Below are 20,449 nucleotides of genomic sequence, written 5' to 3'. Positions count from 1 at the left end.
TAGAAATTAATGTTGTCTATCTAATTTTGGATTAATCAAGTACGTATCTAAATTGTAAAATATTTCTAATAAAAAATGACCTATTTAAATGATTTTGTTGTTTATAAGACATTGTCACATAATGTTCATATCTGATAATCAGAACAGGACTGATTCTGATCAGGTTCTGATAATCAGAACAGAATAGGACTAAGACATACCATTTAAGATCAAACTGGGGGCACCTGTGTGGCTCAGTGGGTTAAAGCCTCTGCCTCCGGCTCAGGTCATGGTCCCAGGGTCCTGGGATTGAGCCCCACATTGGGCTCTCTGCTCAGCAGGGAGCCTGCTTCCTCCTCTCTCTCTCTGCCGGCCTCTCTGCCTACTTGTGATCTCTGTCTGTCAAATAAATAAATAAAATCTTAAAAAAAAAATCAATCTTAAGTAAGTAGGTGACTTGCGCAAGATTATGTAGCTAATAAATCATAAATCTCAAGTCTTCTTTGATATTTTCATAATATCATGCTTTTCTTTGAAAGAAGATTTTTCCTATTAGTGTTTTAAAGATTAGGGAATGAACATAACCTGGTTAAAAAAAAATTCTGTCCTGATTTTAGTAATGCTAATTTATTTAATCTATATTTATGATAAATATGTTAAGTATTTTAATTAGTATATATAACTATAGTATATATAATTATAATTTAATATAGTAACTAAATAAGCCTCTGATTTAGTGTCCCTAGAGTGTTTTGGATGGAGTCACATTTCATTCCAACAGTAATAAAATACAAATTTGTATGTATTGATTACTTGTAAATACAAAATCAGATTTATTCAGCTTTTTCAGATTCCAGTTGATTTGAGTTCAAATTGCAGTATGTTTAGTCTTCTACATCATGAAGAAAGAGTGTCCAAGGGAAAAATACACAACTACTTTTTCCTGAAGGCTTTTCCCATCTCCATTCCTGTTACATACCCATCTCTAGGAGCATTGCTTTGCTCTATAGCTTCAGCATTAGTTGTGTAATATTCCTACTGCAGGAACATAGAGATTACTTTGTCAGTGTTTTTCTGGCCTTGTTGCATCCCTGCCCAATTTGGGACCCACAGATTCACAGATTCACAGATTCACAGATTCACAGATTCACAGCACTTCTTTTATGAAACATTCATTCCTTTGATCCTTGTCCTTTGAGCATGCTAACTTTCCCAAGTCTGGGCCTCATGTAAATCATATCATTAGACTGCTTTTATTTTTCTTCCTGAGATGATGAACATTTTGAAGAAAGTCTCCAAACTTACATACAGATTTCTACCATCATTCAAGCTTCAGCCTGGCTCTCTTTATCTGATGTTCAGTAATCTTTTATTCTGTGCTCATTTAACCATACAGTCACCCCTTAAAATAGACATTTTATTTTTGCCTGCCTAAATATCCATCTCCATATTCTGATAATAATACCCATCATTCTTTTTGGAAATTATACCTCTTCCACTTTCAACCTTTATGGCCTGAGTAAGGAGACTCATGCCTTCCAACACCCACATCTCAATACACTCACACATGAGTCTTATGGGTGAGTAAATGACACTCACTTGGCCAACCTGGTAGTTACCTCCTTCTTTTCATAGTGATTGATGAGAGTGGGCATGCAGTCAAAGTCTGTATACTAAGCCTCAGTTCTAGAACTTTGCTGCGACTAGTGGGAAAGAGGTATTCTTTTTCCACTGCAACCGCTAAACAGCTTGAATTTCAGCATGGAGTTACTGGAGGCCAAATTTGCCACTGCATAGGCTGATCCTGCCTAAAAATAAAGCCAACACGGAAAAATAATGCCAAAAGATTGAGATATCCTGCTGATGGCAACATCTGAGCACTTAGATCTGAATACGCATAAAACTATCATAGACTTATTCCTGTGAATATTGTCCTTGGGTCAACTCGAATTGGATTTGCGTCATTTCACTGAAATGAGACCCAACTAAAGTATTATTCTACACAAACTGTTTTCTTAAAGCTTGTCAATAATACTAGCAATTAACAACTGGTATTTTCTAAGTCCTTACTCTATGTGAGATGCCATTTTAAGCACTTTATGTAGATAAAATCATTGAAACTTCATAATAACTCTACATTATTTCCTATTTTTGAATGAAGAAACTAAGGCAAAGAGAGATACGGAAACTTGTCCTAAGGTTTTATGATTTTAAGTGGGATTCAAGCCAGGGACCTCTGGTTCCAGAGCCCAACACCTGAGCTATCCTGTACTGCCTTGTGAGTCATCAAACCCTTTCCTCTTCCTCCTTCACCTCTTTGCCATGTCCGACACGATCTACTTGTTCTTTACACTTCCATGGAAAGCCTTTGCTTTCTACAACATGATTTTCTTACAGTTCTTTCCAGTCTTTCCAACAGGAACTTTTTAAGCTCTTTTTCTGCTATGGTCCTAAACCTAGAATTTTCCTAACGACTCTCTGTCTTACCATGGTGGTCTCACAACTTCCAAGATTGCCTCTGCAAATGATGCCATTAACTCAAGTTTTTCTTTCTAACTGCCTGCTGTCTCCAATCACCTAAAAGCCCCTGCTCTAATCTCAAATGACAGGAGTTGTAGCACACAGTTTTGGGTCTCTAGGCATAAGTTATAATTCCCTTGTTATTGATCTTAATTTTGAATGGTAATTGTAACTGAAGCCAGAAGTTAGAAACCTCAGCTCTTAGGTAGTGCGAAGACTACTGACATAGGGACTTTGAGATGACTTCATATTCTGCTAGCCAGTATATCTGGTAGGGTGCCATATACTATCAGTAAATATTGAGATACCAATTACCTAGCAGTTAACTTAGTATTTATTTGGTACCTTATAACCATGAAGTGGAGCTTTTATCTGTCTGTACAAAAAAAAAAAATTAAAGCTCTTCTGCAAAGTATTGAAAATCATAGTCTTCATTGGTAACTTTGAGACTATGAATATTTGTTAGAAAATTCGTTAGAATATTTTTTTACTTACAGGTTGTAAACTGGCAGGGGAGGGTGGTTTCAGTTTACCAGACCTGTATACCTTAACCCCTTTAACCTTGATTGTACACTGGACTCAACTGGGTGCCCACCCCACGGAATTCTGATTCAGTCATACCAGGGTGACAGTGGGCACGGGTATCCTCACCAGCCCTTTAGGAGCTACCAATGTACTGTCAGTGTTGAGGACCATTGTTTTCAGGGCTCACTTTTTAGGTCACTATGGATAACCAGTTGAATTTGAACTTACAACGAAAGATTTTTTTAGTATAAGTATTTTTATACTAAAAATTTGTCCAAAACTTGATTTTAACTGGGTATCCTGTTTTTATTTGCCAGATTTTTCAACCCTGTCATTTCTCTGACTATATTCTATGGCTTCATAGTAAATAAGAGACTAGATTACATGCCTTATTCAGAAAATGCTAAGACTTTTTGTCTTGTCTTTCTTCTGCCAGCCCTGTTGGTAATAAACTTTGTACTTCTAAAAATTTATTTCTTAAAAAACAAAACAAAACAAAAAACTGTGAATCTAGCCAGGCTTCTGGTTCTATGAGCTTCCCACATTCTTCCTTGTGTTTTTTGTATGCTTTCCTCTAGCACTGGGAGATTCTATCAAGTTTCAGGCCTTAAATCTCTCTCATATTCCCTTATGTCTCATCTTCCTGATTCCAGCTGGAGGTTTTCTGCTTCTAAAGAATCATGTGATTACATTGGGCCTACCTGGATAATCTAGGATAGTCTTTGTATTTTGAGTTCCTAACTCTAATGACATCTGCAAAGTCCTTTTTGCTATGTAATGTAATATATTTGCAGGTTCCAGAGATTAGGATGTGAACATCTTTTTCAGAGCCACTGTGCCTACCGTAGTTGACTTGGGTATAAATTTCACTTCCCTCTTCTGGCAAACCATTTGTTATAATGGAGCACATTCTCCGATTGTTTTCTGAGAAAGGATGCATGAAAAAAAATACTTAAAATTTTGCATATCTGAAATACCTGCTTTTAACCTCATGTTATTTTTTAGATTAGAAATAATTTTCCCTCAGAATTTGTTTTTATCAAAAAGTCCAATATCATTTTAATTTCTGAAGGTTCATAAATGATCTATGTTTTCCTTTCTTGGAATCTATTAAAATCTTTTCTCTGACCATTATATGCTTTGAAATTTCACAATAATACACCTTGGTATAGATCATTTCTATCCATTGAGCTGAAAGCTTGTGTCCTAATGCCCTTCGGTTCCAAGGGCAATTGTCTTGGTTTTCCTCAATAATTCTTTGCCTTCTATTTGCTGTATTTACTGTTTGGTATTTAACTGTTCCAGCCTAATTGTCCTAGCTAAATCCTGCAGTACAAAGTTGAAAAGAAGTAGGAAGAGAGGACATTCTTGTCTTATTCTTGATCATAGGGTATACTATTCATTTTTGCCCCCATTAGGTATGATCTTAGCTTTGGGTTTTTTATAGATGCCTTTTATCATGTTGAGAAGGTTCCCTTTTAGTTGAATGTTTTTATCATGAAAATGTGTTAGATTTTATCAAGTGCTTTTTCTTCATTTATTGAGATGATCCTGTGGCCTTTGCCTTTTCTTTTTTTTAATTAATTATTTTAATTAACATAGAATGTATTATTTGCTTCAGGGGTACAGGTCTGTGAATCATCAGGCTTACACACTTCACAGCACTCACCATAGCACATACCCTCCCCAATGTCCATTTGCCTTTTCTTCTAAGAGTATTACTTCAATAAACCAACTTGCATTCCTCAGGGAAGTCCTTCTTGGTCATGTTATAAAATGTTTTGTTTATGTTGGATTTAGGTTGCCAGGTTTTTATTGTGGAGTTTTGTATTAATATTTGTAAGGTATATTGGTCTGTAGTTTCCTGTACTTTTTGTCTTTGGTTTTGTTATTGATTGCCTTAGATTCTCTGGTGGGAAATCATTACATGCAACCCCAGTCTTGCACAGGAGTCCAAATAAGCCACTTCAGGCAAATGGAAATTTCTATCTAGCAGAAATGCCGATACAGTCTTCAGAAGCTCCCTCCTTAGAGCTTCCTCCCCTTCCTCAAACCAACTAATAAAACTTGCTTTTTATGTTTATAGTCTCTGGATCATCTGTCTTCATTATTTTGATATGCTGTTGACAAGGCAAGATTTACTCCAAGAGGACCCTCTCCCCCCTCCCCAACACTCCCCGAATAAGCACTTTTGATTTACTTCTGGTCATCAACTCACAAAGGAACCGTAATTCGTCAAGAATGAAGTCAAGAACACTTTAGTAATGAATCCCAGCTGAACAAAGGTGGAAATTCAGGCACAAGAAGCAACAGACCCAGCAGGTGGGCTCGGAACTCAGACCTCCGGTTGCGACTGGGTGAGGCCGAGGTTGCAGGAGGCCCGGGAAACTTCGGTGGCTCTGGCAAGGGACGGCAAGAGAGAACAACTTGGTCCGGGTCTCGCCGAGCCCGGCACTGCTGGCGCCGCTCGTTCGGGTAGGCAGTGGGTCAGGGCGGGGCGTCGCCCACACTCAGCCGGGGCGGAACCCACCGAGGTGAGTGAGCTGGGCGCTGTGTAGCGCGGAGCGCCGGGGCGCCGAGACCCAGGCGAGCCGGAGCGCTTTCCGCGGGGTTTGGCTCCTGTCGCTTCCCGTCTCGCAGAACCGGCATCGCGGCCGCTAGAGCCGCGGCGCTGCGAGTCCTCCGAGCCGGGCTGCGGGGCGTGGGGCGCGGGGCGCGCCAGGAGGGGGCGCGGAGCCCACGGCTCCCGGACACAGACGCAGGTAAGGTCTGGCGGCTCAGAGCCCGGCGGGGCGCGCCTCCCCGACGGTGTCTGGCCTCCGCCGGCCCTGACCGGCTGTGGTGGCTCTGCCGGACTCCAGTCGCGGGGAGCCAGGACTGCTGGAGGGCTGGGCTGGCCTGGGCTGGGCTGGGCTGGGCTGGGGCTCGGCTGGGGCTGGCCTGGCTGCCTCTCGCCCCGGCCTCAGGTGACGCGGCCCCCGCGGTTTAACTTAAGCCCTTGAGGCTGTCTGCGGAGCCTTCCGGGCGCGACCCTGGACCGGGTGGAATTACACCGGGTCTGGAGATGCGAGCCAGGGCCGTGAAGATCGGGGCCACGCTTGGGGGCAGGGGGAGCAGGGTTCCGGCGGAGGGCAGGGAGCGGATGGTGGGCGACTGGGTCGATTGTCGGATGCCCTCCGGGTCGGAGCTGGGGAACTGAGTCCTGTTTCATCTGAGAGCTTCTGGGAGGAGTCGGCACACACCCCCCTTCTGTGGCCCGCTGCCTCCGCTCAGAGCCACTTTCTTTTGTCTGGTCCATTTTGGTGTTGGCCTTTTAGCTGCTTTTGTTGCAGTCGTGGATCCAGAGTGTACAGACTTGGCTAGGCTGAGGTTATAAGGACGCTTTGTGCAGCGGGGCGGAGATGAGGAGAGGATTGGGGGCGGGGGCTGTTATTCTTACTGCCCTATTTAGCACTAATGTGTATGTATTACCCCGTGTTCTTTTCCAGATAGTACTCAATACTTTAGTAGCATCTGATCGTTTCAGGTGCATCCAAGAGAGCATTCATTAGTTAACTTCAAAGGAGCGTTGTATGGACAGGTACCTATTAAATTACCCCATTTTATAGACCAGACAGCTGAGGCACCCACGCCGAAACATGATTTTATCAGAACTAAGCAGCCAGCCGTTGTGGGAGGTGTGATTAGAACTTGTCTGGCTGAGAGTTATTCTTGGTCCAGTCACTTAACCCCGCACAAAATGTAGGGCTCAGGATGCCCATTGGATACTCTTTATGTTTTGTAAGTCCTTAATTACTAAGACCTCTCATTAAAAATGGAGTTGAGTTTTTTTCAGACTCTGGGAATATTACCCCTAAAAAGTGTTGCTTAAAAGACTGGAATCATTTTGTTGGGGAGATCTAAGTTCAGCTGCCTGTTGCTGGAAAGACCAATATCCAAGAGAGGAGGGTTTTGTTTGTTTGTTTAGTTTTTGTTTGCTTACTTTGTTTGTTGTTGTTTTTTATGTGTGTGTGTGTTTCAAGTTATGTTCAGTTAGCCACTGTATCGCACATAATTAATTTTTGGTATAGTGCTTGGTGATTCATTATTTAAGTATAACACCCAGTCTTATCAAAGGCAGGTGCCCTCCTCAATACCCATCACCCTGTTCACCCCCATCCCTCCTCTCCTCAAGAGATGAGTTTTGGTTGGAGAGGAATATGAGCTTTATTCAGAAGACCAGCCCTCTGGGGGAGAAGGTAGACTTTTGTCCAAAGGCCTTCCTAGGTTTCTGTGTGGCCCAGAGGTTTTTAAAGGGGTTTAATCAGTTAAGGGAGTATAGTACTCTATAACATTTATTGATTACATGTAGACTTGGTGATACCAGCTACCGAGTTATCTTGGTACTTGGAGGCTGTGCAAGATCTGGTTCCTTGGTACCCAGGGGTGGTTGTACAAGAGTACTCTGTTCTTTATGCAGTGGAGGGCAAGATTTACAGATGGACAAAGGGAGATCAGTGGAGTCATTCGTGTGGCCTTAAAACGAAAAAGAAAAAAATTGGCTGAAAGATTGCTGGGCTAATCAGAAAGTTGAGGTGGCTTTAAGCATACTTGTGGGCCTCTGTGCCCTGGGAGGGTTCTAGTCTCTTAGTCCAAGGCCAGTGGTCTGCAGATCTCAAAGAAAACAAATTAGTTTTATTACAGATCCAGGGCCTTAAATCAGCAAACAAGGAGTGTGTTAACTTGAAGCAAGTTAGCCCTTAAGACCAGCTGGAGCGCTGTTACAGTTTCAGTTGTTGAATAGGATCAGGGAGTAACAGTGAGGACTAAATTTGTCTTTGGCCTATCAGATCTTTAATATCCTATTTAAATATGGTGCTGCTGGGAGCCCTAAATATTTATTTAATGAATAAATAGAACGGAAGAAGTGGGCACATAGGTGTTCTAGAATATTGAGCAGCAGGTTTTCTTTTCTCAAACAGAAGAATTAAAAGTTTAGGAGAATAACCATTTCAATAATTTCAGTGAAATTTGACTTGTAATCATGCATTTTTGTTGTTTTTTAACTCTCCACAACCAGCAGCTGTTCACCAGTTTCCCTAGGGTTTGCTCTTACATGAGTTTGCTGATAGATCTTTTACTGCCCGTTTTTCTTCCTCTCTTTGATTTGTATTTTTGGTTTTTCAAAATGAAGTTATTTTTCTTTCTAAAATCAAGTAGCATTCTTTTTTTTGATAAAGTAGACTCCAGCAGAATGCTTATGAGTGTATTTTAAGGTAGACGCCAGCCTCTTTAATAAGTAGCTGTCATACATGAAGCAAGAATTCTTTCAGGCAAGTGTGCAATGAATTAATAATCATTTTAATAGATCTCTGTAATATTTTATGACACATCTACCTCATTTAATGCCTTTCTATCCAGCAGCATAAAGCTAAAACATTTCATTTACATTTTGCTAACTACATAGCACAAATGTTAGGGCACAGTATGCCTAGACTCATTTATCGACTCGTGAAATAAACAAGATTCTTTCCTTATTCAGCCTTCATTCAGCTACCTGGGGGGGGAAAAAGAAATGATAATCTGGCCTTTCTCTCATAAGGGATATTTAGAGAATTAATGAAGTAAATATGGTTAACTACATGGAAAAAAAGATGCCCTGTGACTTCAAAGTGTGACTGTGGAGTCATGAAACTCTGCCCCTCCCTGCAAACATGCTGTTAATAAGTTTTTGAAAGAGAGTGGTCATTCTAAGTAGTCACTTTAGGAAGCTAAACACTTGTAAAAGTATTGCTGCGAGTCACAATTATTTCAAATCTTTTGCAATTTCTAGTCCATTTATAAGTAAAAGAAACATACTTCAAGGATCACTTTTATAAGGACTGGTTTGTGTTTGTACTTTTTCAATTAAAAAAAAGTAACTCATTTTGAACCCATATTTTATTTGAAAAACTTGATAAAATGATTTCTGCATAATTGTGAAACTCATTTGTATATTCAAGATTTTACCACTATTAAGGATGTTTAAAAGATTATTTGAAAGGCTATGAAAGCTATTTGAAAAGGGTAACTTAGTAATAGTTTTAAATAATGGCAACATTGTGAGAATAACTGCATCCTTCCCAGAGGGAACATTCTGAAGGGGGCAATGCCTACTTGAAGGCTAAAGTTCTATGTCTGTGTGTATTTTCGTACATAGAAATATTTATTTCTATGTGTACATTTGCATGTTTGTTAAGTATTTTGAAACTAATAATTTGTTTCATACCCTGACAATTGATTGTAGTCCACAGTAAAATGGGGACACAAAAATACCCACATTAAAATGTGTTTGGGAGCATCTTCATGGCTCAGTTGGTTAAGCATCCAATTCTTCATTTTGGCTCAGGTCATGATCTCAGGGATCATGAGATGGAGCTCCATGTTAGGCCTCATAATGGGCTGTGTGAGTACAGAGTCGGCTTAAAATTGTCTCTGCCCCTCCCTCAGCACACAAGCATGGGCACCATCTCTCTCCCTTTCTCTCTCAAATAAATCTTCAAAAAATATCTTTTTCACCCTAGTATATGATAAAGTATATTAAAATAGAATCATATTGATGAAATCTAAGTATTCTTGGTACTGTAAACATTAATTGTTTAACAAGGTGTTTTATTGCTTCCTTAGATTTTGAAAAAAAAATGTAAGGAAATGGCTTGAGTGGCAAATCTTTTAGAAAAGTGGAAAAGCTAAGAAAATCCATTGCATTTTTTTTAATCCTGATAAATTTCTCTGTAGCAAGCAGAAATATTGAAGAAGGTTATATTAATAATAGAACTGGTCTCAAATTCTATAATCTCTTTATCTGACTAATTCACTGATGGTGTGATAGCTGGAAGACTTTAGAAACAACCAGTACATCATTAGCACACATTTTTAAAGCAGCTTCAAAGCATCCTTCATAAAATGGCTGAGATAAGCATGAGAGGTATTCTGGTTGAGAATTGCTTGTCCTATTTAGAAGCCTATTAAAAAAATTCATCCAAGGGGCTAGAATTGAAGTATGGGCACCAAAGTAGACAGCTTTTAATGAATACTGTAGACAGTTGGGCCAATGGTACAATGAGTAGATTGAGGACTGTTTAAAGTTTACTTAATAGAGATAGAAATTAAAACTGAGGTGTATTTTTCTGGCCATACTCTCTTTTAATTTTTGGTTTTATGGCAAAACCCATTTTTTTTCTCAGACTACTGGTCTTTAGGATAATATATAAATTGTATAATAAATATTTACATGGCTACACCTATCTGACTTAAAACCAGCTAAGGCTGTATAGCTTTAAATAAAGCTTTCTCTCTTTTAGTCAGGCATTATACTGTTTGCTCACCAAACAACCATATCCGTTCCCAATTTAGTGTTTTGGCTTATTTTAGTTTTCTTGCTCAAAGTATCCATTTCTCTCCACTCTACTTGACTAACATTCTCTAAATCCTCTCTATTCTTTAAGACCCCACTGTAATACCACTGTTTTCCACAAAGCTTTCCCTGACTTCCTAGTTCTTGTTTATAGTTTACCAGATAGTTCTATGTGTTGGTTACTTTCTCTGTCTTTTATTATTTCACTTTCTATTTGAACTTGTTCTCCATCTTGATTTTTTTTCCCTCAAAGGCACAAGTCATACCTTAAATATATATTTGTTTCTGAATCATATATATGAACTAGAACACTGGATAATAGGATACACCACCTTATAACATTAGATCTATGAAATAAATTTATTAATCAGATACTCAGGTACAATTTTTTCATGCTTCACAATTATATCAGTTAGTATTCTAGTAGAAAGTAGGTTGCAGTCTTAAATGGGATAATGGAGAAGAGTTTAACTTGAAAGGTATGCCTGGATTAAAATAAGCCAACAATGGATGGTGAAGCATCCCAGGACTAGCAGTAGTGGGAGCCATTACTTTCCCTAGGCCTGAATGGATATTAAGAAGAGAACCATGACTAAAGCCCAAAGAGGGTAACTATGTGGAAAAGTCTGTCCAACTTACAGCTCTGGCCTTTCTGTGACCAAGCAAGGAAGGAGCTAGGGAAATAAGTACCCCAGCTTCACTCTCTTACAGTTCTGTGATGTCCTGTTTTTGTTTTTGTTTTTCTAGTCTAATTTAGTTACTGTCATGTAAGAACACCTCATTTGTGAATGATGCATTTCATTTGAACTACTGTCTTTCTTTTTTTCCCTTGTGATGTTAGCTGTTACGAAATTATTATACATGCCTTCTTAATTATTCTCACGTTTTATGTTTTTCTTGTACAGTGCATAGGTGGGAGGCATAGAACTATCTGCATAGTCATTGACAAACCTGTCCCTCTACCATTTCAACCATGTGACTTATCTTAATCAATCAGGATTGCTCATTTTTCTCTTTGTGCCATGTTGATAGATCAGTGGTTTTCAGTCTTAGCTGTATGTGGTTCTCAAAGCAATGATTCTCAAGCAGGTTTAGGATAAGGCTTGAGCATCTGTCCATTTATTTATTTATTTATTTACTGAGCATCTGTTCTTTTAAAAAATACTCAGATATTTCAGATACACAACACGTGAGAAGCACTAGCAAAGTTAATCTCTTTGACCCAAAGATTATGGTCATAGCCTCTTTTTCTCTTCATTGTATATACAGGACTGTAAGTAAGCCTCTAATGCAATTCTAATGTTGCTTTATGTACTCTTGAAATCAAAATAAATGTTTTAGATATTAACATTGAGAAATGCTTATGATATAGGGTGCAGAATATGTGGTTTCCATGTTACTAAAAATAATTTGTAGTTTATAAAAATCATAAAACATTTCAAATAGTGAATAATAACATGAAGAGTCATGTTTTCATTACTTAGTCAAATAAAAATTAACATTCTACTATTATTTCTGATTTTTAAAAATAAGATTTAAGCCCCCTATATTCCTTCTTAGTGGTTACAATTATCTTAGACTTGGTGTCTTTTATTCCCATTCATATTTTTAAACTTATACTATCTCAGGATGTATCTGTTAACAAAATATAACATTGTTGCACATGCCCTGAAAGTTTTTTTCGTAACTGTCACTATGCTGTGTATGTCATTTTTTAATGAGTATATTTCTGCAGCCTTTTTTCCTTATTTAACATAATTTGGAATTTTTTCTAGATACATGTCCCTCTAGTTTGCTTTTATTGCTATACAGTATTAAATTGTATCAATGAACAGAAATTTATGCGTCAGACCTACTGCAAAGTGTTGCTAAGGTGGATGTTCTTATATATATTTTATGTACATAAAAACCTAGATGTAAAACTGTAAATCAGTAGGTAAACATTCTCTTTTACCACAGTTTGGCAGTTTGCTTTCCAAAACAGTTGTGCCTACTTGTACTTCCCCATAGCAGTTGATGAGACTGTCGGTGTAGCTTCATATCGTTTTTTACATGGGATATTGTGAGATGTTTAAATTTTCCCCAATGTAATGGTCATAAAATGGTATCTTATTTTAACTTTAACTTTCCCCATTTCTGGTGAAATTGACCACTTTCCATATGATTGCTAGCCATGTGCATTTCCTCTTCTCGAAATAGTGTTTTCCCAAGTTTTGCAGTTTTTTACCTTACTGATATAAATTATTTCTAGGTAAGAAGTAAACATGCCATATATCTTAACACTGGAATATCCATAAAATTATTAATCTTGTAACAAGTTGTACAAATGTTTCCCTGTTCAAAATTGGTATCTGAATAGTTGCCTCCAGTAATTTTTTCTCTCTCTCATGCGGTTCCTATGAAGATACAGAATAAAATGAAAACACGACATAAAATTTAAAAAAACCAAAAACCTCATAAAACACAAAAACCAGGGGAAAAAGTGACTCTAAGAGTAGGTTGTCCTCTGCTCAGAAGAATTTCTGTACATTAGTGCCTACATTTCCTTGCCACCCTTGTTGTTGATACAGACTGCCTGATAAATACAGACTAAGAGGCTTCTTTCTGTCCTTCAGTCAGTTCCCTCAGGTAGGTAAGTCCTCTACCAACTAGCAAACTGCGAAGACATCCCTCTCAGCCTCTCGGACACTGCCCTGAAACTCCTGGATGTTCTTTCACTTGCTGTGTTCCACACAAATAGCAGCAAGTGCACAGGCGGGAATTGTAGGGGTTTGTGGCAGGTGCCACAGAGTATTCGGAGAACTGAAATGCAAAGAACCCTGTTTACAGTGTATGGCAGAATTGCCGTTGTATCTGGGTTTGCATGGGTCATGTCGGTTTCTCTCCCAGGGAAATGGATGGGCAGTAAAGGGTGGGGCATGATGCCCCGTCTAAAGAACAGAAGGGAACAGGGAACCAGTTGGTGAAAGCCTTCTAGAGACAGGAAACAGGATTGAGTGCTTTTGTATTTTTGCAAGCTCTGCCACCATAGATCTGAGTAGGTGGGTAGAAGAGTGATCATGGTAATTCTTTTACTTTGTCTGTTTCACACAAAGTCTAGTCAGGTCTTCCTGTGATTCATTCCTAAAATGAAATCTCTGAAATACTGTGGAACAGAGGAAGGTTTATTATTGAAAGAAACCGTGATGTAACATTAATTTCAAAGGCTTCATAGGTAGTAGTTGCATGAATAATATGTTTGTATCCTGAGTATTCAATTTATGCTTCAGGTGTTCGGCAAATAGTGAAATATTTAAGCTCTTCTTTTCTTTTGTCAAGATATTATTTTGGAATCCCTTACAAGCTTTTGTATGGGGGCAACAGTGCTACTGCCACTTTCTTAAATACTGGCATTCTCAAAAGAAATTTTAAAAATTGAATCTGTTTCATTAGACAGTCTAACTGATTATCATTAAATGTTTTGTTGTGAAATTATGCATATTAGATGCACTGAATCATGAGTAACTGCTTGGAATGTGGGATAAATTAGCGCATCACAGGTTGAGAAACATTTAAAGAAGGCAAGCCAAACGGTACATTCTTCAGTAGCCTCTGAGGGCCTCAGTGAAGGGGAAGACAGAAAGAATCACTAGTGCAGCATGGCCATTTCAGGATGATCATAAGCCACATATTCTTAGTTATGAGCATTATTGAATTTCAGAGTGATCCATGATGAAGGACTGTCTATGTAGGATAGCACGGTTCTACGTAGACAAGCACTTGCTTGCCAGGCAGTGGTAAATGGGAGAATAAATGATAGGTTTGTCATGATGTAAAGTACACCAAGTCAATGCAAATGTTAAAACCAAAAAAGTACCAATATCCAGACGGTAAGCTAGGAGTGTGTGCAGTTTTTGCAGGCTCTGTTGGCTTATTGGGCCCTGCTTTATTGTTAGAATGGCTAAAGGATAATACTTCTGATGCCACCGAAAAGCTGATCAAGACTGAAAGTAGATCTTGATACTTGTAACTAGCTGCCGTTTCCATGCCTTACCATCTGCTCTTCTTAACTGTAGTCATCTAAGATGCCAGCAGGTGGGGGAGTGGGGGTGGGCAGGCTGTAGTGTTTTTGCCTCCTCTATCCCAGTAGATAGCTTAACAGAGAGGACTTTGCCCCATCCCAACTTTAAACTGTCCATGAGGGCTTCAATCCACTTCACTCCTCCTATCCTTATAAATCTTAAGACTCAAGAAAATAAGAACTTTGCCTTCACAAAGTGGTGAGAATAGTTTAGAAAGTTAATTACCTTCTCTGGGCCTCAGTTTTCCGTATCTGTGAAATGAAGTTAACAATTCTTACCTCACCGGAATGTCCTGATGATTAAAAGAGCTAATGCCATTTTATAAGTACTGTACTCGAAAATACTAGCTAGTATTTAAAATAATACCAACTCTTTGACTTCATATTGTATTTATAGAGATTTCAGTTTAAATATATAAAGAGTGTATTTATCTCTTTCTGGCCCTTTGCTAATTAAAAAGAGAAAAAGTCTATTTTTCTGATGGATTTCTCCATTGAGGTTTATAAATAATTTGAATACATCCAGAAACTCATAGTCATCCAACCACATAGGATGTCTTGCAACTCAGACAATGTTCCAAGATGGAGCCTCTAAAAAGTCAGCCTTTATAATAGCTTTATGAGGCTGAGACCAGACCTTTGGTAGTGTTTGCCAGAATACCCTGGTGATGCCAATAAGTTTTGCCTCGATGTTAAGCAGAGTAAGGAAGTGATTTTTTTTTCTTTCCTCTGCTTACTTGCTCACTCACTCAGTCAACTGATTGATGCTCCACACTGTGTTAGCACTATAGTAGATAGAACTGTCAAGAAGCTTGCAACTCAGCAAGGAAGATGGACCTGGAACAAGTAATTAAAAGTGTGATGAATGTTCTGAGGGAGAATAAGAAAGGTCTTCAGTGGAAAATAATAGTTTATTATCCATATCCCCCCAGAAAGGGGTATTTAAGCCGAGACTTGAAGAATATGGAGGTACCCCTTAGAGGCTAGAGGTGAGCTCTCCAGGGATCCAGCGATAGGAGTCGGAGGAGAGAGCCAGTAGAGTGGAGGATCTGCAAAAGGCTGGACTGCTGGACTATAGGGCAGACAGGGACAGAGCTTGGGCAGCAACCTGGTCAGCAAAGTACGAGGAAGCCTCTAAAGAAGCAGGAGAGTGAGGATTGGTTTTGCATTTTCAACAGACTCTTCCTTCAGTGTAGAGAATAAAATGTCTCAGATTTTCATAAAGTAAAATTTTGGTGACTAGAACCATAATTTCTGGCCTAGAATTTGTGAGGCCGCACATTTATTTGCGTATTGTTTATAGAGCGTATGGAATGAATTGTCTTCCTTTCTTCACAGTTCGCCCTTGGTCTGCTAGAGAAATTCTATTCCATCCTACACTTTTTATTTTTTTTTAAGATTATATATAGAGAGTGTGTGTATGTGTGTGTGAGTTGGGGAGGGGCAAAGGGTGACTGAGAAGGACAAGTAGACTGCCTGCTGAGCACAGAAGCCAATGCAGGGCTTGATCCCAGGACTCTGGGATCAATACATGAGCCAGAATCAAGAGCCAGACGCTTAACTGACTGAGCCACCCCGGCTTCCCTCCATTCTATCTTTTTTGAAAAAAATGGCAAGGAAGCTTTACCCTTAATTCACCTTAATCCTCTTCCCTCACCTTTCTTTCTGGGTTTTCAAGTTTTCAGAACAAATTCTAAGAATCATGGCTATAACTCTGAGTGACACTGCTAAATAACAGGAATAATAAGAAGTTTTTCTTGCACAGGAGAGGCTACCAGTTACGATAACCTGAAACCTGTGCTCCAGATATCTAGGACCTGTTTAGAAATGTTTGATTATGTATCATGTAGATTCATAGATGAAATTGTAACAAAATAAAAGAAAGCAGCGGAACCAAGGACAAAGGCGGGGAGAGCTTGGAAAGTAGACCCAAGACAGAAAGTGTCCTTGCTCTTGGAGTGAGGTTGCCTAGGTTCAATGACATAGGGGCTTGTTTCCTTTGTTTTTACTTAGGGACACGGATTTTAATACCTCTAGTCATCCAGGATACCAGAGTCCTTGGCTACACATGAGGGCAGAGAGGTGGCAACAGAAACTTCCCAGTAAAACCAGGATTTAGAAAGGGCAACATTCTCAATAAAACAGTAGATGAGGGGGAAAAAAATTGCTGACCCAGAGAGCTTATAAGAAAGTCTATATTGACCTAGTCTCTGAGAAGAATACAGAGAAAAGTCTCATTTGAAAATTCTCTTTATTAACTTTATTTATAAAAAATTTCAAACATACACAGAAGTAGAGAGAATGGCATAATGAATCCTTTTGTATCCATCAGCCAGCTTTAATAGCTATTATTCTTTCATTTTTCTTCTTCCTACATTATGTCATTTGTTTCTCTATTATATAGTTTTGCCTATAAATAACCAAAGTTACAATATTTCTCTGTAGCCTGAGGACCTTTAAAAAAATATTAATGCATTATATTCTCACATCCACAAGGTTAACCATTTTTTAGTATGATCCAATACATAGTTCATGTGTACTTTTCCCCATTTGTCTCAAAAACACATTTTTTAGAGCCAACTTCTTCAAATCAGGATTGAACATGGTCTACACATTGCATTTGATTGATATATCTCTTAAAGTCATTTGTGGAATTTTTCACATTCTGTATATGGCCAGTTGTATGCTTATTGTTGTCATTTAAAATGTCCCCTTATTCTTCATTTAGTAAAGAAAAATGGTTCTCAGATTTTGATGCTCGATTTGGTTCCAATTTAATTTTTTTTAAAGAATATAGATGGTGCTGAGTACTTTTAATTGCATTATCTCAGGAGGTGCATTATTTTTGGTTGTTTTTATGGGCTGAAATGTGTCCTTGCAAATTAATATGTTGAAGAGCTAATTCCCAGTATCCCAGAATGTGACTGTGTTTGGAGATAAAGTCTTTAAAGAGGGGCTTAAGTTAGAATGAGGCTGTTTGTGTAGGCCTCTATCCGGTCTGATTGTTGTCCTTATAAGCCGAGGAAATTTGGATTCACAAAAAGGCATCAGGATGGGTGCCTTCAGAGACCATATGAGGATCCATGAGAAGGAAGCCATCTAAAACCCAAAGAGAAAGAGCTCAGAGAAAACCAATCCTGATGGTCCCTTGATTTTAGACCTCTAGCTTCTAGAACTGTGAGACAAATTTCTGTTACTAAAGCCATCCAGTCTGTGGTACTTTGTTATGGTAGCCCTAGCAAACTAATACAGTTGTCCTCTACTTATTTATGGTTCTTTAGTGATGATGTTAGGGTTGATCTTTGAGTTCATGTGGTACAGCCTTGTATTTATATTATAAAATAATGTTAATTACCCTTTTTTCTAATGTTTCTTATATCTTTTGAGGGTCTTTTCCCCTAAATCTATCATTTTATTAGGGGTTGAAAAATGGTGATTGTATTAATCACCCTATATTTATTAGCATGATGCCTCATCGAGTTTTTCCTCACTAACTCTTTGGTTATCCTAAAATAGTCTGTTTAGAAAAGGTAGAATAAGTAAGTGGTTGATTTGATTCTTTTCCTTTTTCCATTTTCAGATTCTCATGTCTCCTCAATCACTGAGAAGCCTTAACTTCAGATTTTAGATCTTGGGACGCCTGGGTGGCTCAGTGGGTTAAAGCCTCTGCCTTCAGCTCAGGTCATGATCCCAGGGTCCTGGGATAGAGCCCCGCATTGGGCTCTCTGCTGAGCAGGGAGCCTGCTTCCCCCCTCTCTCTGCCTGTATCTCTGCCTACTTGTGATCTCTGTCAGATTTTAGATCTTGAATTTATACTACCAAGATGAGCCAAGGAGCCCCACCCCCCGCCCCAATATACACAAACTGAGAAGCTTCCCTAACAGGTATTTTTGTTCTGGTGATGTCCTTTCAGCACCTGTTCAGTGTGAGGCTTCTTTTTGGAGAGACAGGTCCTCAGACAGGGCCCCATACTTGTCTCATGGGAGAGTTTATGTTCTAAGATTATAAAACTCAGGAGGAACTGAGTGAGAATGAGGGGTCAGTATTTGGTTCTTTTCCATACTTAAAACCTTGTAGATCTCAACCATTGTCTGGCTTTAGAGAACCATCCCACATTTAAATCTCCTGCTCAGACACTCTTTACTAGTCCAGATTCCTGAATCCATCTGTGTACTTAATAGTTATACTTGCAAGTCAATGGGTGCCTTGGTGGTTCAGTCAGTTAAGCATCTGCCTTCAGCTCAGGTCATGATCCCAGGGTTCTGGGATCGAGCCCCCTTGGGATTCCTACTCAGCAGAGAGCCCGCATCTTCCTGCTGCTCTGCCTACTTGTGCTCTCTCTCTGTCAAATAAATAAATAAAATCTTTTTTAAAAAAGAAAGTTAAATAGGCCTCTCAAGTTTAATGTGTCCTAAACTGAACTCCATGCACCTGCATCCTTCCCCATATCAGTTGATGGCAGTTCCATCCTTAAAGTCGTTCATACTAAAAAATTTGGAGGTATGCTTGATTCTTCTCTCAGACCCTATGTTCACTCTGTCTGGAAATCCTGTTTGCTCTGTCTACAGTGTGTATCTGGAATTTGACCATTACTTACTACCGCCACTGCTCCCACCCTGATCAGAGTCTTGGCTTTTGGCTGAATAACTGCCGCAGTGTTTTTCATTATGCTTTATACTTAGAATTTTATCTAAAACTTGGGGCACCTGGGTGACTCATTAAGTATCTGCCTTTGGCTCAGGTCAGGATCTCAGGGTCATGGGATTGAGCCCCACACTGGGTTCCCTGTTCAATGGGGAAGTCTGCTTCTACCTCTCCCTCTGTCTCTCCCTCCCCATGCTCTTTTTCTCTCCCTCTGTCTCAAATAAACAAAATCTTCAAAAAAAAAAAAAAGAATTTTATCTAAAACTAAATCTTACTTTTTTTTCTGGGAGCTTACAGAGTACAGGAAGAAATAAATGTATGCATTAGTGTCATCCCTGGTGGTACAGTGACTTGAGTACTAATCAGAGACTTAAGTAACTCATGAACTATTCACAATTAAAGACTACTCAGGAAAGAGCAAGTGGTAAAATACCAGGAGCTGTAAACCCTTTTGGGGGGGGAGATGATGGGATAATTAAGTAAAGAAGCCCAAGGTTTTTAGCTTCCAGGTCAGTGCTTTACCCACTGGGACATACCTACGGGTTTTTTGTTTTTTTTTTTTCTGTTTGGATCTCAATTACTGACAATCTTTCCCAGTAACCAAGTATATAGTTGCCTCTATAGCCAACAAAAAGCCTCTCTGTGTAACTGTTCCTTTTGCTTAGAGGAAAACTGGATTTTGAAGCCAGGTTACTGCGCTTATCTTTGCTGCCACTTTCGCATTGGAATCATTTCTTGGTTGTGGATACTTTACCCATCTGAAAAGAATATAGCCATCCAATAAAAGCATGGCAAGTTAGACAACTACTTAGTGCCACCTTTTGATTAAGACCATGGCTCATATCATATTAAAATATTTAACATAAAGTAAATACCTTATAGCTCTTACTTACTTTGCTAGAAATCAGTCTGAGAAAGATTTGGGGGAAATAAGCCTTTGTTGAACCTCAAGATCAATTCTTCATTGAGGTGTTTCCCTCCCAGAACCCTGATAATTTTGTGTACTCTCTCTCACCCAGCTGGCTTAGAACCCCTCTCAGTGTCTCATATGTTTTCACAGTACATGTTTGTGACGAAATAGTAGATGCCTGGCAAATACTTATTGAATGAATGAATATCTGTAGCTTCAAAGCACAACTTAAGATTGATTTTAAACAATCTCCTGATTTTATTTTCTTCTTTATGCTGTCTCTTCTCAGTCCAGTTAGGGATATTATTGGCAGTTTTATTTAAAATACATGAGACATATTTTAGATGCCTCAGAAATCCCCAAAATGACTAAATCTATTACTGAAACAAAAAATGGCAGACCTTTAGGGACATCGGGGAGGGTATGTGCTATATGG

At 39.0% G+C, this 20,449-nt stretch overlaps 1 protein-coding gene across 1 annotated transcript in view; it reads left to right on the top strand.

The window, feature by feature from the left end:
• The first annotated feature begins 5,454 nt into the window (after nt 1-5,454).
• Nucleotides 5,455-20,449, top strand: part of RNF180 (ring finger protein 180) — a 189,835-nt gene continuing 174,840 nt past the window's right edge. The window contains exon 1 of the mRNA XM_032336146.1: nt 5,455-5,786. The gene's annotated coding sequence lies outside the window, so the exon portion shown is untranslated. The remainder of the gene's footprint in view (nt 5,787-20,449) is intronic.

This window comes from Mustela erminea, chromosome 3, assembly GCF_009829155.1.
Source record: "Mustela erminea isolate mMusErm1 chromosome 3, mMusErm1.Pri, whole genome shotgun sequence".
NCBI lineage: Eukaryota > Metazoa > Chordata > Mammalia > Carnivora > Mustelidae > Mustela > Mustela erminea.
This window is presented reverse-complemented; position numbering and strand designations above follow the sequence as displayed.